The sequence below is a fragment of the Lynx canadensis genome, chromosome A2 (assembly GCF_007474595.2).
Source record: "Lynx canadensis isolate LIC74 chromosome A2, mLynCan4.pri.v2, whole genome shotgun sequence".
In the NCBI taxonomy this organism is placed as follows: domain Eukaryota; kingdom Metazoa; phylum Chordata; class Mammalia; order Carnivora; family Felidae; genus Lynx; species Lynx canadensis.
In genome coordinates, this window is record NC_044304.2 from 91,936,122 (window position 1) to 91,951,333 (window position 15,212).

Sequence of the window (15,212 nt, forward strand, 5' to 3'; positions counted from 1 at the left end):
GGGATAGAGCATAAGTCAGGGAGGGGCAGAGAGGGAGAGGGAGACACAGAATCGGGAGCAGGCTCCAGGCCTCTGCACTGTCAGTACAGAACCTGATGCGGAGCTTGAACCCATGAACTGTGAGATCATGACTTGAGCTGAAGTTGGATGCTTAACTCACTGAGACACCCAGGCACCAAATTTACATTTTTGCACAAGCAGTTATTTCTTATAAAAATCCTAAAGACAAAAGATAATAAAGAGATGTATGCATGAATAAAGATGATTAAATAAAGTTAGACATAAGCATAGTATACATCGCCTTACTAAGATTGAATCATAATTTGATTTATCAAATAAATATATATTTGTTTCTGAATATGTAACTCCATAGTTCCAGTCCAATTTTACTTGTCTACATAAAAAGAAAAAACTTTAGAAGGATGGTGAAAATTATTTTTTATTGAAGTCCTATTTGTGTGGAGGTAGGTGTGGGGATAGTTTTCTCTTGCCTTGTATCTGCTTAAGCCACAATTGTACTTAGGAATCTGTCATTCCTATTTGCCAAGAGTTTATTTAACCAGGAATATTTAAGAATTCTATGAAAATCAAAAATAAACCCAGGCATTCATCTGTCATAATGAATCAGAAATCTAATCTATGAACCATTTTCTAGAGGTTAAATTTTAGATTGATTAATTCACAAAGGGCCTTAATTTATGGAAGCTAATAAGTTGTAGTTGATTGTTATGACCAAAATCACTGTTGGATAAATCTGCCAGTTTATGTATTTGATTTTGGTCCTTTTTTCCACAGATTTGACTTCTATTAATTCATTCCTCAGGGTTACTAATTTCTTTATTCTTCCTAACATAGGGTATGAGGTCCAAAGAAGCCTGGTCTGCCTCTCACTGCAGTTCATGGGTTTGAGGACCTACTGAAACCCTTAATTTTAAATTTTATCCATGTTTCTGATAAATTTGCAATTTCTTGCTTACTCACATCTATTTAAAGATCACTGATACACTGTATTCTTCAGACAAACCCCAGCCTTACAGTTTATGAAATACAAAGATACACAGATAATTTTGAGTTCCCCATTAGACAGGCACAAAAATATTCTGTATTGAGGGGCACCTGGGTGGCTCAGTCAGTTAAGTGGCCGACTTTGGCTCAGGTCATGATCTCTCGGTCCGTGAGTTCGAGCCCCCCATCGGGCTCTGTGCTGACAGCTTAGAGCCTGGAGCCTATTTCAGATTCTGTGTCTCCCTCTCTCTGACCCTCCCCTGTTCATGTTCTGTCTCTCCCTGTCTCAAAAATAAATAAAACGTTAAAAAAAATTTAAAAAGATATTCTGTATTGAAATCTCTACTAGCTATAATAGAATATGCTAATTTCAAGGGAGGAGTGTTTTTTTTTTTTTTTTAATGGACCTTTTATAAGGGTAAGTCTAGTATTTCCTGAAGAAAACATATGAATGCCTTTTCTTGTAAAATATTAGTTTTTATAATTTAATGACAAGCATGTGTAAAGTTCAGAAATTCTCCTTATAATATTTGAATTCATCTACATGGCACATAATCCTAATTAAAAGAAAAGCAAGGGGCGCTTGGGTGGCTCAGTTGGTTGATCTCAGGTCAGGATCTCGCGGTTCGTGACTTTGAGCCCCGCATCCGGCTCTGTGCTGACAGCTCAGAGCCTGGAGCCTGCTCTGGATTCTGTGTCTCCCTCTCTCTCTTTCCCTCTGCCACTCATGCTCTGTCTGTCTGTCTCTCTCTCAAAAATGAACATTAAAAAAAAAAAAACAGAAAAGCAGTCTGTTTTAATGGCATCCATGTCTTGGGATGTTGGTCAGAGACCTGGTTCCCCTTGTCATCACAAGAAGCTTTTTCTCTGGGTATTGTTATGGCTAAAGTTGATTTTTTTTTTTTGAAATTAAGTCAACACATTTACTAGGTTAGGCACCATGTTCCCTGTAGCGGAAGATATGAGGGAGGTACGAGTACTAAGTACAGGGTAGGTCAGTTATAGACATTATTTTATTTATTCTCAGCAATCTTGAAAGAGGAATTAATCCTAATTTATTGCTGATGAAATATGCCCTGGTTAGAAAGTAGTACAAGAAATTATTACATCCCAGGAATGAACAAATCCAAAGCCCCTGCTCTGTGGTAATGCCTTCAAACTTCTTTGCTCATATTGTCTTTAATACATTGTAAAAAATATGCTCTCTAATATGCACGTCTAAGTTGATAGCTAAAATTTTTAATCAAAATTTTAAATAGTCATAAAGATGCAATTTGACAGACTGCAACTATTTTCATTAAAAATTAACATCTAGATAATTCTCTTAAAAATGTCCGATTGAACCTAAATATCACAGTGATTTCATGCTCAAAATAATTTATTTTTTTAATCATTTTTTAATGTTTATTTTTGAGCGAGAGACAGACAGACAGAGCATTAGCAGGGGAGGGACAGAGAAGGAGGCACAGAATCTGAAGCAGGCTCCAGGCTCTGAGCTACCAGCACAGAGCCTGACGTAGGGCTCAAACCCATGAACCATGAGATCATGGCCCGAGCCAGTGTCGGCTGCCCAACTGACTGAGCCACCTAGGCACCCCTACAATCATTTACTTTTTAAAAAGTACTCATTCTTTTTATGTTTAGGAATTCTATATAATACCTTTTTTATCCTAGATTTCTGAGTTTTGCTATACAACTTTCATAACATTTTATCTTAATGTAATATTCTATTTTTAGTATCTTTTATTGATCACCTTATTATAATTCCCTACAATAAATATGGGTATATAATTCAAAATTAATTTTTTAAATTTCTTATGAAAAGAATTATGTCTAATTACTAAGACATATCTTCATAATTAATTTGCCAATGCAATTTTTATTAGGTCTCATGTGGTCAGAACAATATAGACATGTTAAGAGGCTGATAAATAATTATTAAATATGACAAAATTGATCAGTCTTACATTTCTAAATGAGAGAGATTAAACTTTCTCTTCTATCTATGGATGAATAATTAGAATTGTTAGAGAATCAGAGTTCAATCAAATCTGTTAGGTTTTGTTTTTATGAATGTAAAATCCTTTTCACATTTTTAAGTGGATGGGATGGGAGTATTAATATTACTCAATTTGTCTGAAGCTTTTATATAAATATGCCAAAAGTCACAAAAATTATTTTCAATAATATGTTATTGATTTTATTGGGTATTACATCAATTTTGTTGAAAGCAAAGAATTTAAAGCCAACTGACTTGCAAAACAAGTTGTTAAACAGTCACTAAAGTCACTCACCAATGTTTCTTTCAATCAAACTGACTTCATTTGATGCCTGGGATAGTTTTATTGGCTAGGGACACACTTCATTGCAAGATTCTGGATAATGTGAGAGGATCATAATCTGGTGAAGTAGGAGAAAGGATTATGAAAGGGGAGTTGGGAATGAAGAATCAGCAAAATATGTTCTTTTTCAGATTAGGATTGGAAAAGAATCTACATAGAAGCTAAGGATCTGAAAGTATCAGCATCAGTAAAGGAAACTTGAACCCTTGGAATGTCTTTGTGTACCCTCTGGTGTGTTTATGCCCAACCTTGTGTGAAGACCACAGCTCCATGCCACACTGTTGACTTGGCAGTCCAGTTAAAACGAATCAACAGGTAAGGTATTTAATTTCAGTGAAACAATAAAAATCTTAATAAAAGTAGGTCAAGTCCACAATAAACTGAATGTCACAATAGTTTCATATTAATAACAATCGCACGGCATATATTTTTTGTTCAATATTTTGTTGGTAATGTTCATCCAAATGCTGACATAACCGTATATTAGCCAGGATAAAGTATACAATTAAGTCAAATGTGGATTCTGAATATACTTTAAACACTCAGGTTTTTCAGTATATTTTAACCAGATAATGGGGCAAAGAGCAAGAAATTGGTGTCCTTTCAGGTTCTGACCTGAAGTTTGCTCTTACACGAAGGGCATAACTGAAATTAAGCAACAGTTAATCAGCCGGAATCCCTCTCCATGCTCCTTCTCATCTGTTCTTGCTGCCACTAACCTCCATGATCCCTTAAGCACACAAATTCTATGAACCTCATCTGAGCTTGACAAAGATGTATCGAACACTCTCACAAGATCTTTGTTTCAAATTCATCTTGTACTTATCATGCTTCATTTTGTTATTTTGTGTAGCAGGCACATAGAAGTGTATGGCTGTATTACCTACCTGGTAGATTATAACTCTTTGGTCAATATAAACAATCCTAGTGCCTCTGCATTATTTTTTCAATCTACTCTATTAATATTGCCACTTTTTTGCTCTATTTCTACAGCATTTTGCTTTAGATATATATTTCTTCTAGGCAAAATATTTTCTTTAAACCGAATCAGACAAAGTAGTTTCTTTTTCTGAGTGAATGTGAACGAATTATATTCATTGATATAACTGAGATGCCTGTTGTCTTAGTTTTCTGTTGCCAAGTAAGGAATCACTGCAAACATAATGGCTTCAAGTAATACCAATATATGATCTCACAGTTTGCAGGTTATAAATCCAGGCACAGAGAAGCTAGGTTCTCAGCTGTATCTTCATCTGAAGTTCAGAGTCCTCCTCCAAGATGATTCCAGTTGTTGGCAGAATTCAGTTACTTGATAGAAACCTACTAGAGGGTCACTTACATACTCGCAGGTCCATGCCATATGACTCTCTCCATCTTCAAAGCCAACAATGGAAAACTTCCTGCACATAAAATTTGTGTTCCAGAATTTGACTTTGTTTTTCAGGAAGAGGGCTCCCTGAACTTACGCTCACTTATGCTGGAGCCCAGTGAGGAACATCACTCTTTCTTAAGGTCACCTGTGCAAAGTAGCATTATCCAGGCATTGGAGTGACCATTCCATCATATTTACAAAGCCTGCCTACCCTCAACAGAGAGGATCATGCAGAAGTGTACAGCAAGGGGCAAGAATCTTGGGAGGGTATTAGAATTGTGCCAAGCGTACTTGTCTTTACTTTTGTAATCTTATTTATAATTTATTTGAGCATTCTAACTTTTTTTCTAAAGGAATTTTTAAAAGACTTTTTAGAGAGGTTTGGGATTGGTAGCAAAATTGAGAGGATGGTATAGTGAATTCTCATAAAATCCCTCCCCCAACACATGCACAGCCTCCCTTATTATCAACATCTCTCCTAAGAGTGGTACTTTTAAAAAACCAAGGTTGAACCTAGGGAATTTTGTTTCATGAAGAAACCTGAAATTATGGACATAGTTTGGAAAATGAGTGTGGTGGTGAAACACATAGTTTTGAAGATATCACTTAGATTGAAATCCCAGCTCCCATTCTTTGTGATTTGGGGCAAATTACTTCTCTTTGCACGTGTCTTATCTCTAAAATGGAAATAATATTACCTATTCCCCAGGGCAATTTTAAAGATTAAGTGATTTAATATGCATAAGGAACACAATGTCCAGGAAAATAGAATTCAGGAAATGTTAGCAATTAGTATTTCTCTTTCACAGTTACATGGAAGATATGTATTGTTTTAAATCTTCTAGATTTCATTCATACAGTGAAACTGTATTTCTCTAAATATATATCACATCTGATCCAATACAATCTCTAATGATGGATGTAGCAAGCATTTACTATTATGCATGTTCTAGCCTTTATTAATATTCTATTTTATGTCAGACCTGTATGATAAGTTAACAGAAGATTAAGACAGTGAAGAGGTCTGCTTTGTTGATCCATGTGGAAAGGTGATCCACAGGAAAAGGAACACAGGCTCTTTGGATGACTGAGGGCCAGATGTGTTCTAGAAAATAGAAACATGCCAGTGTGACTAGAAGTGAGCAAGGGGGGAATGGGTAAGAGATGGCATTGGAGAGAGATCTTATTGGGCTGGATAACATAGGGTCTTGTAAACCATGGCAAGGACTTTGATTTTTACTCTGAGGAGGCTGGAAAGCCATGGGATGTTTTTAAGCAGAGGCATGCCATGACCTGCCTGTGGCTCCTGTGTAAAGAACAGACTGCATGGAAACAAAGGTGGAAGGAGAGAATCCATGTAGTTGAAGTGAATGATAATAGTGGCTTTGACTAGAGGGGCAATGATGGTAGTAATTAGATTATTCAGAATTATTAGATTATGGATATATTTTGAAGAAAAAGTTCAGAGTATTTGTTGTTGGTTGTTATGTAGTTATGAGGAAGTGAGAAAACTCAGTTGTGCTTCCAATGTTTTGATCTGGACAACTGGAAAACATGGAATTGCCATTTTCAGAGATGTGGAACCTTGAGAAGAAAAGATACAGGGAAGGTCAAGACCTCAGTTTTAAATATGTTAAAGACGCCTCTTAGTTATGCAGCTGGAGATGTTAAGTAAGCAATTTGAATATATTAATTTAGAATTTAGGAGTGTGGTTTGGCTTTGAGATATAAGTGATGAATCTTTCAAGAGATGAAGCATATTTGAAGTCTAAATTTGAGAACATTTAGGGGTCACTTGTAGACCAAGATGTGAAGAGTACAGGGCAGAGCCCTGGGCATGCCAACATTGCCTACAGTGATACAAGAGGGAGAGAGAGAGAACGACTACAGAAGTTATTCTTTGAGTAGTCAGTAGCAGATGGCATCCAGTGAATGAGTAGAACACCTGAGTTTAGAGAAGAGCATTGACAGTTCACTCATTGGAACCAGGGAGAAGACAGAGTGTATACTATTTGGGTATAAGAGTTCTGCCTGAGTTGATGTAATATGGACAGAGAACTTTTTTTTTCTGGTGTAAAATATTATCTTTTTATGCATAATAATTAGGATAATAATAGGCCTCTATTTTTTTAACAGGAACTGGAAGGAAATAAAAGGAGAGATAAAGCTTCCTCTTTGAGTGGAGAGGGTTGAGCAGTGACTAGAAACTAATGGGAAGGGTCACAGGGAAGAAGCCAAGACAAAAGCTGTACCACTGCCATAAAGCAAGAAGGCTGAGTGCACATATCATGGGTAGGATGTACTTCAAAACTTAAAAACAGCTCAACACTCCCCCCATAAAAGCCAAATGTCCAAAAGCATTTCAGATCATCATGTATTTGTCTACAGTTATCATGTCATACCAAACAGATAGTAAACTCTGCACCTATGAAGTTAGATTAGAAATTGTATATTTTATTATTAAATAGTATGGGTGATTATGTGTAAGTGTACTCTATCTTCATTCCTAATGTCCAAGAAGAGAGGTAGGATTTCCTGGAGAGGACGTATGCCTTTGGAAAATATCTTACCCATATTAGAGTAAAATTACTGACACTACACACCAAACAAAAATATCAATAATTATTTCTTTTTTTAATTTAAATTTTTTTAATTTAATTTTTTATTTTTTTTAAATTTACATCCAAATTAGTTAGCATATAGTGCAACAATGATTTCAGAAGTAGATTCCTTAGTGCCCATTACCCATTTAGCCTGTGCCCCCACCCACAACCTTTCCAGTAACCCTCAGTTTGTTCTCCATATTTACGAGTCTCTTCTGTTTTGTCCCCCACCCTGTTTTTATATTATTTTTGTTTCCTTTCCCTTATGTTCATCTGTTTTGTCTCTTAAAGTCCTCATATGAGTGAAGTCATATGATTTTTGCCTTCCTCTGACTAATTTCACTTAGCTTAATACCCTCCAGTTCCATTCACATAGTTACAAATGGCAAGATTTCATTCTTTTTGATTGCCCAATAATACTCCATTGTGTGTGTGTGTGTGTGTGTGTGTGTGTGTGTGTATATATATATATATATGTATATATGTATATATATATATATATATATATATATATATATATATATACCACATCTTCTTTATCCATTCATCCATCGATGGACATTTGGGCTCTTTCCATATTTTGGCTGTTGTTGATAGTGCTGCTATAAACATGGGGGTGCATGTGTCCCTTCGAAACAGCACACCTGTATCCCGTGGATAATGCCTAGTAGTGCAATTTTTGGGTTGTAGGGAAGTTCTATTTTTAGTTTTTTGAGGAACCTCCATACTGTTTTCCAGAGTGGCTGCACCAGCTTGCATTCCCACCAGCAATGCAAAAAAGATCCTCTTTCTCCACATCCTCACCAACATCCGTTGTTGCCTGAGTTGTTAATGTTAGTCACTCTGACAGGTGTAAGGTGGTATCTCATGGTGGTTTGATTTGTATTTTCCTGATGATGAGTGATGTTGAGCATTTTTTCATGTGTCTGTTGGCCATCTGGATGTCTTCCTTGGAGATGTGTCTATTCATGTCTTTTGCCCATTTCTTCACTGGATTATTTGTTTTTTGGGTGTTGAGTTTGATAAGTTCTTTATAGATTTTGGATACTAACCCTTTATACCATATGTCATTTGCAAATATCTTCTCCCATTCTGTCGGTTTCCTTTTAGTTTTGCTGATTGTTTCCTTCACTGTGCAGAAGCTTTTTATTTTGATGAGGTCCCAGTAGTTCATTTTTGCTTTTGTTTCCCTTGCCTCTGGAGACATACTGAGTAAGAAGTTGCTGTGGCCAAGATCAAAGAGGTTTTGCCTGCTTTCTCCTCAAGGATTTTGATGCCTTCCTGTCTTACATTTAGGTCTTTCATCCATTTTGAGTTTATTCTTGTGTATGGTATAAGAAAGTGGTCCAAGTTCACTGTTCTGCATGTCCCTGTCCAGTTTTCCCAGCACCACTTGCTGAAGAGACTGTCTTTATTCCATCGGATATTCTTTGCTGCTTTGCCAAAGATTAGTTGGCCATACATTTGTGGGTCCATTTCTGGGTTCTCTATTCTATTCCATTGATCTGAGTATCTATTCTTGTGCCAGTACCATACTGTCTTGATGATTACAGCTTTGTAGTATAGCTTGAAGTCTGGGATTGTGATGCCTCCTGCTTTGGTTTTCTTTTTCAAGATCGCTTTGGCTATTTGGAGTCTTTTCTGGCTCCATATAAATTTTAGGATTATTTGTTCTAGCTCTGTGAAGAATGCTGGTGTTACTTTGATAGGGATTGCACGGAATATGTAGATTGCTTTGGGTAGTATCAACATTTTAAAAATATTCGTTCTTTCTACCCAGGAGCATGGAATCTTTTTCCATTTTTTTGTGTGTCTTTTTCAATTTCTTTCATAAGCTTTCTATCATTTTCAATGTATAGTTTTTTCACCTCTTTGGTTAGATTTATTCCTAGGTATTTTATGGTTTTTTGTGTAACTATACATGGGATCGATTCCTTGATTTCTCTTTCTGTCGCTTCATTGTTGGTGTATAGGAAGGCAACCGATTTCTGTGCATTGATTTTATATTCTGCAACTTTGCTGAATTCATGAATCAATTCTAGCAGTTTTTTGGTGCAATATTTTGGGTTTTCTATGTACAGTATCATGTCATCTGTGAAGAGTGAAAGTTTGACCTCCTCCTGGCCGATTTGGATGCCTTTAATTTCTTTGTGTTGTCTGATTGCGGAGGCTAACACTTCCAATACTATGTTGAGTAACGGTGGCGAGAGTGGACATCCCTGTCTTGTTCCTGAACTTAGGGGGAAAGCTCTCAGTTTTTCCCCATTGAGGATGAGCATTGGGTCATTCATATATGGCTTTTATGATCTCGAGGTATGCTCCTTCTATCACTACTTTCTTGAGGATTTTTATGAAGAAACGATGCTGTATTTTGTCAAATGCTTTCTCTGCATCTATTGAGAGGATCATATGGTTCTTGTCCTTTCTTTTATTGATGTGATGAATCATGTTAATTGTTTTGCGGATATTGAACCAGCCCTGCATCCCAGGTATAAATCCCACTTTGTCGTGGTGAATAATTTTGTTCATGTATTGTTGGATCCAGTTGGCTAATATCTTGTTGAGGATTTTTGCATCCATGTTCATCAGGGAATTTGGTCTATAGTTCTCCTTCTTAGTGGGGTCTCTGTCTGGTTTTGGAATCAAGGTAATACTGGCTTCATACAAAGAGTTTGGAAGTTTTCCTTCCATTTCTATTTTTTGGAACAGTTTCAAGAGAATAGGTGTTAACTCTTCCTTAAATGTTTGGTAGAAATCGCCTGGAAAGTCATCTGGCCCTGGACTCTTGTTTTTTGACAGATTTTTTATTACTAATTCGATTTCCTTACTGGTTATGGGCTTGTTCAAATTTTCTATTTCTTCCTGTTTCAGTTTGACAGTGTATATGTTTCTAAGGATTTGCCCATTTCTTCCAGATTACCCATTTTATTGGCGTATAATTGCTCATAATATTATCTTATTATTGTTTTTATTTCTGTTGTGTTGGTTGTGATCTCTCCTCTTTCATTCTTGATTTTATTATTTGGGTCCTTTCCTTTTTCCTTATGATCAAAGTGGCTGGTGGTTTATCAATTTTGTTAATTCTTTCAAAGAACCAGCTTCTGGTCTCATTGATCTATTCTACTGTTTTTTGGTTTCGATAGCATTCGTTTCTGATCAATCTTTATTATTCCCTGTGTTCTGCTGGTTTTGGGTTTTATTTGCTATTCTTTTTCCAGCTCCTTAAGGCATAAGGTTAGGTTGTGTATCTGAGATCTTTCTTCCTTCTTTAGGAAGGCCTGGATTGCTATCTACTTTCCTCTTATGCCCACCTTTGCTGAGTCCCAGAGGTTTGGGGTTGTGGTGTTATCATTTTCATTGACTTCCATATACTTTTTAATTTTCTCTTTAACTGCTTGGTTAGCCCATTCATTATTTAGTAGGATGTTCTTCAGTCTCCAAGTATTTGTTACCTTTCCAAATTTTTTCTTGTGGTTGATTTCGAGTTTCATAGCGTTGTGGTCTGTAAGTATGCACGGTATGATCACTATCCTTTTTACATACTTAGGGCTGATTTGTGTCTCAGTATATGGTCTATTCTGGAGAACGTTCCATGTACACTGGAGAAGAATGTATATTCTGCTGCTTTAGGATGAAATGTTCTGAATATATCTGTTAAGTCCATCTGGTCCAATGTGTCATTTAAAGCCATTGTTTCCTTGTTGATTTTTCGATTAGATGATCTGTCCATTGCTGTGAGTGGGGTGTTGCAGTCTCCTACTGTTATGGTATTACTATTGATGAGTTTCTTTATGTTTGTGATTAACTGATTTATATATTTGGGTGTTTCACATTTGGTGCATAAATGTTTACAATTCTTAGGTCTTCTTGGTGGATAGACCCCTTGATTATGATATAATGCTCTTCTGCATCTCTTGATACAGTATTTTAAAGTCTAGATTGTCTGATATAAGTATGGCTACTCTGGCTTTCTTTTGTTGACCATTAGCATGATAGATGGTTCTCCATCCCCTTATTTTCAATCTGAAGGTGTCTTTAGGTCTAAAGTGGGTCTCCTGTAAACAGCATATAGATGGATCTTGTTTTCTTATCCATTCTGTCACCCTATGTCTTTTGATTAGAGCATTGAGTCCATTGATGTTTAGTGAGTACTGAAAGATACAAATTTATTGCCAGTATGATGCTTGTAGAGTTGGAGTTTCTGGTGGTGTTTTCTGGTCCTTTATAATCTTTGTTTCTTTTGGTATTTATTTATTTATATATATATGTTTTCATCTTTTCTCTCCTCAGAGAGTCCTCCTTAAAATTTCTTGCAGGGCTGGTTTAGTGGTCACAAACTCCTTTAATTTTTGTTTGTCTGGGAAACTTTTGATCTCTCCTTCTATTTTGAATGACATCTTTGCTGGATAAAGAATTCTTGGCTGCATATTTTTCTGATTCAGCACGTTGACTATATCCTGCCACTCCTTTCTGGCCTGGCAAGTTTCTGTGGATAGGTCTGCTCCAAAGCTGATCTGTCTTCCCTTGTAAATTAGGAACTTTTTTTCCCTTGCTGCTTTCATAGTTCTCCCCTTGCTTGAGTATTTTGTGAATTTGTCTATGATATCCCTTGTTGATGGTCGGTTTTTATTGAATCTAATGGGGGTCCTCTGTGCTTCCTGGATTTTGATGTCTGTGTCTTTCCCCGGGTGAAGAAAGTTTTCTGCTATGATTTGCTCACATAACCCTTACACCCCTATTTCTCTCTCTTCCTCTTCTGGGACCCCTATGATTCTGATGTTGTTCCTTTTTAATGAGTCACTGATTTCCCTAATTCTTAAATCGTGCTCTTTTGCCTTAATCTCCCTCTTTTTTCTGCTTTGTTATTCTCTGTAAGTTTGTCCTCTATATCGCTGATTCTCTGTTCTGCCTCATCCATCCTTGCTGCTGCTGCACCCATCCATTTTTTACTTCTTTTATCTCTGCAGAAAGGGATTCTAACCTATTTTTGACTCCAGCTAGTATTCTTATTATCGTGATTCTAAATTCTGATTCAGACACCTTGCTTGTATCTGTGTGGGTTAAATCCCTGGCTGTCGTTTCTTCGTGCTCTTTCTTTTGGGGTGAATTCCTTCGTTTTGTCCTTTTGAAGGGAGAAAAGGAATTAATGAGATAGAAAAATTGAAAGTAAAAAAATATTAAAATTAAAAATTAAAGACACACCCCCACACAAAATTGAATAGATGATGCTAGATCCTAGATGTGTTTTGGTCTGGGTGTTCAAAGTGGTTTGACAGATTAAAAAAAAAAAAAGGGGGGGGAAGGAAATCATTTGAGAATTTGAAAAAAATGAATACACTGAAGTAGACTAAAATGAGATGATGGGGGTAAAATAGAATTTGAAAAATTATACACAAAAATAAAGTCCACAGTAGAAAGAAATTAAAGAAAAATATTTTTAATAAAAATTAAAAACAAATATGACTTTTTCTGTATTTAAGAAAAAAGAAAGAAATGAAAAAAAGAAAAAGATAAAAAAAGAAAAAAAGGAAATTGAAAATTTGAAAAAATGAATAGATTGTAGTAGACTAAAATAAAATGATGGAAGTAAAATAGAATTTGAAAAAATGTACATAAAAGTAAAAAATATAGTAATAAAAGTAAAGGAAAATATTTTTAATAGAAATTGAAAGTAAAATGAAGTTTTTCTCTTTCTACATTCAAGTAAAAGAAATGAAAAAGAGAAAAAAGAAAAAAAGAAAAAGAAAAATTAAAAAAAGGAAATTTTTTGAAAACTGAAAAGGTGAATACACTAAAGTAGACTAAAATAAATGATGGAAGTAAAATAGAATTTGAAAAAATTTCACAAACGTAAAAAATATAGTAATAAAAATTAAAGAAAAATATTTTTAATAAAAATTGAAAATAAAAATGAATATTTTCTCTTTCGGTATTCAAGAAAAAGAGAATAATTGTAAAAGAGAAAAAGAAAAAAGGAAAAGAAAAAGAAAGAAAATTGAATAGATGAATCTGCTAACAGATTGAAGGAGGACTGAAATTCTTTCATTTTTCCCCTAGAAGTCAGTCTATGTAGCTCTTTATAGTCCATAAACTAAGCTGGCGATGAGACTTGTGTTCTTGAAGAGCGAAGTTGGCCCAGTTGGGCGGAGATCAGTGTAACAGTTCCGCTCTCCACTAGATGGCGCTACTAGCCTACTGGGGTGGATTGTTGTGGTGCTTGTAGGTGCGTATGCGCATGTGTGGGAGCGGTGAAAATGGTGCCACCCAGCTACCCAGTCTGTTCTCCCGGGTCAGCAATCACACACCTGTCCTCTGTCTTCAGCTCTCATTCACTCCCCGCTTTTTCACCCTCCATGACCAGGCACCAGACAGTACCTCTCTCCCGAGTTTTATCTCGGATGCGGCTGTTTTCCCCAGCCCCTTACTTCCGAAGGATTGCAGCTTTGACCTGTTCAGCCCCTCTGTGGGAGGGTCTCACTGAGCAATGGCCAAATGAGCAATGGCCGAATGTTGGCTGCACCCAGGAACGCTTGCTGGACCCTGCTGCTGCCGGTGCCCAGAGACTGCGGCCAGGTGCCAGCCTGCCCCAGAAAAAGTTTGCAGACAGTGTAGCAGCAGCGTTTCAGGGATTATGGAAAATCACAACACACATCTGGCACCAGGCTTCCACCCTTAACAACCTTGTTCCAGCACCAGCGAATGTGGCCGTTTTCTGGGGTCTGCTGGGACCAAGTGGCTTCAACAGTTCTCTACCAATGTCTTTCCAGCAGTGGAACCGCTTTTCCCCATGTGACCCGAGAACTTCCACCTCCACTCTGTTCCTGGGGATTCACCCTTCCTACCAGAGCACCACCAGGTATCGAGCTGTGGAGTTGCAGCCTTTGTGCTCCCCTTGTTTACAGTCTTAATGGAATTTAAGACTCTCCTTTCTCCTTTCTCCCTTTTTAGTTTAGTCCCTGAGGCTGTTTCCAATTTTCCACTTTCTCTTCAGCTGATTTTGAGGAGGGGTGCTTTTCCTGTATTCTCCCCCCCTCCCGAGTCTCTGTCCTGTCTCTGCCCACAATAGTGGTTCCCTACCTTTCATGGCTTCTCGCTCCCCAAATTCACCTCTCTGTGCCGTGTACCTGCTGATTCTGTGGTTCAGGTTGTGCAGATTGTTGTGTTAATCCTCCAATCAGTTTTCTAGGTGTATTGGATGGTTTAGTGTTGGTCTGGCTGTATTTCATGGACATGAGACACACAAAAAACTTCCATGCTGTTCTGCTATTTTGGGTCCTCCTTCAAATATTATTTCTTATTGACAAAAATACAAAAGCTTATTGAGGAGCCTATGAGAGTTTTTAAATATAACAAGACAAAAATGTCCAAACACATTTAACTAATGAGGCTAAATAATCTTAACAAGACTGATCCAGCTTAACAAGTGTACAATTTTAACGTACTCCACTTGAATATATTAAACTTTATTTGTTTGTAAGATTGCCTTTATGGACATTCCCTTTAACTAAACCCAAATTATACAGTATTATATATTGAAGAGTATTTTCAGAGGAAAACATTTAAAAATGGTTGATATTTATGAAAAGAAATGCAATTTGAAATAAAATGAGATATCACATTTGAGTTAAAAATTGGCAAAAGTTACAAATATGATTTTATTTTCTATTGGAGAGTATGGATTTTATTCATAGATTCATGTATATTGGATAAAGTTTAAACTGACACAGAATTTTTGAAGTGCAATGTGGCAATATATGTTAAAATTTTAAATGTGTCATCAATTACTTTCTAGGAATTTATTCAAATAAAACTCCCACAAGTGTGCAAAGAAGAGTGTTGAAATATATACAGTGAAGACATTATTTGTACCAGAGAACATTTGGAATAGTT

At 36.4% G+C, this 15,212-nt stretch overlaps 1 long non-coding RNA gene across 3 annotated transcripts in view; it reads left to right on the plus strand.

Moving 5' to 3' along the window:
- The window catches only part of LOC115508879, a 63,296-nt gene that overhangs the window by 36,522 nt on the left and 11,562 nt on the right, over positions 1-15,212 (plus strand). For all 3 annotated transcript variants that reach the window (XR_003967158.2, XR_004343293.1, XR_003967157.1), the window contains exon 4: positions 3,479-3,662. This is a non-coding gene — a long non-coding RNA (uncharacterized LOC115508879). The remainder of the gene's footprint in view (positions 1-3,478; positions 3,663-15,212) is intronic.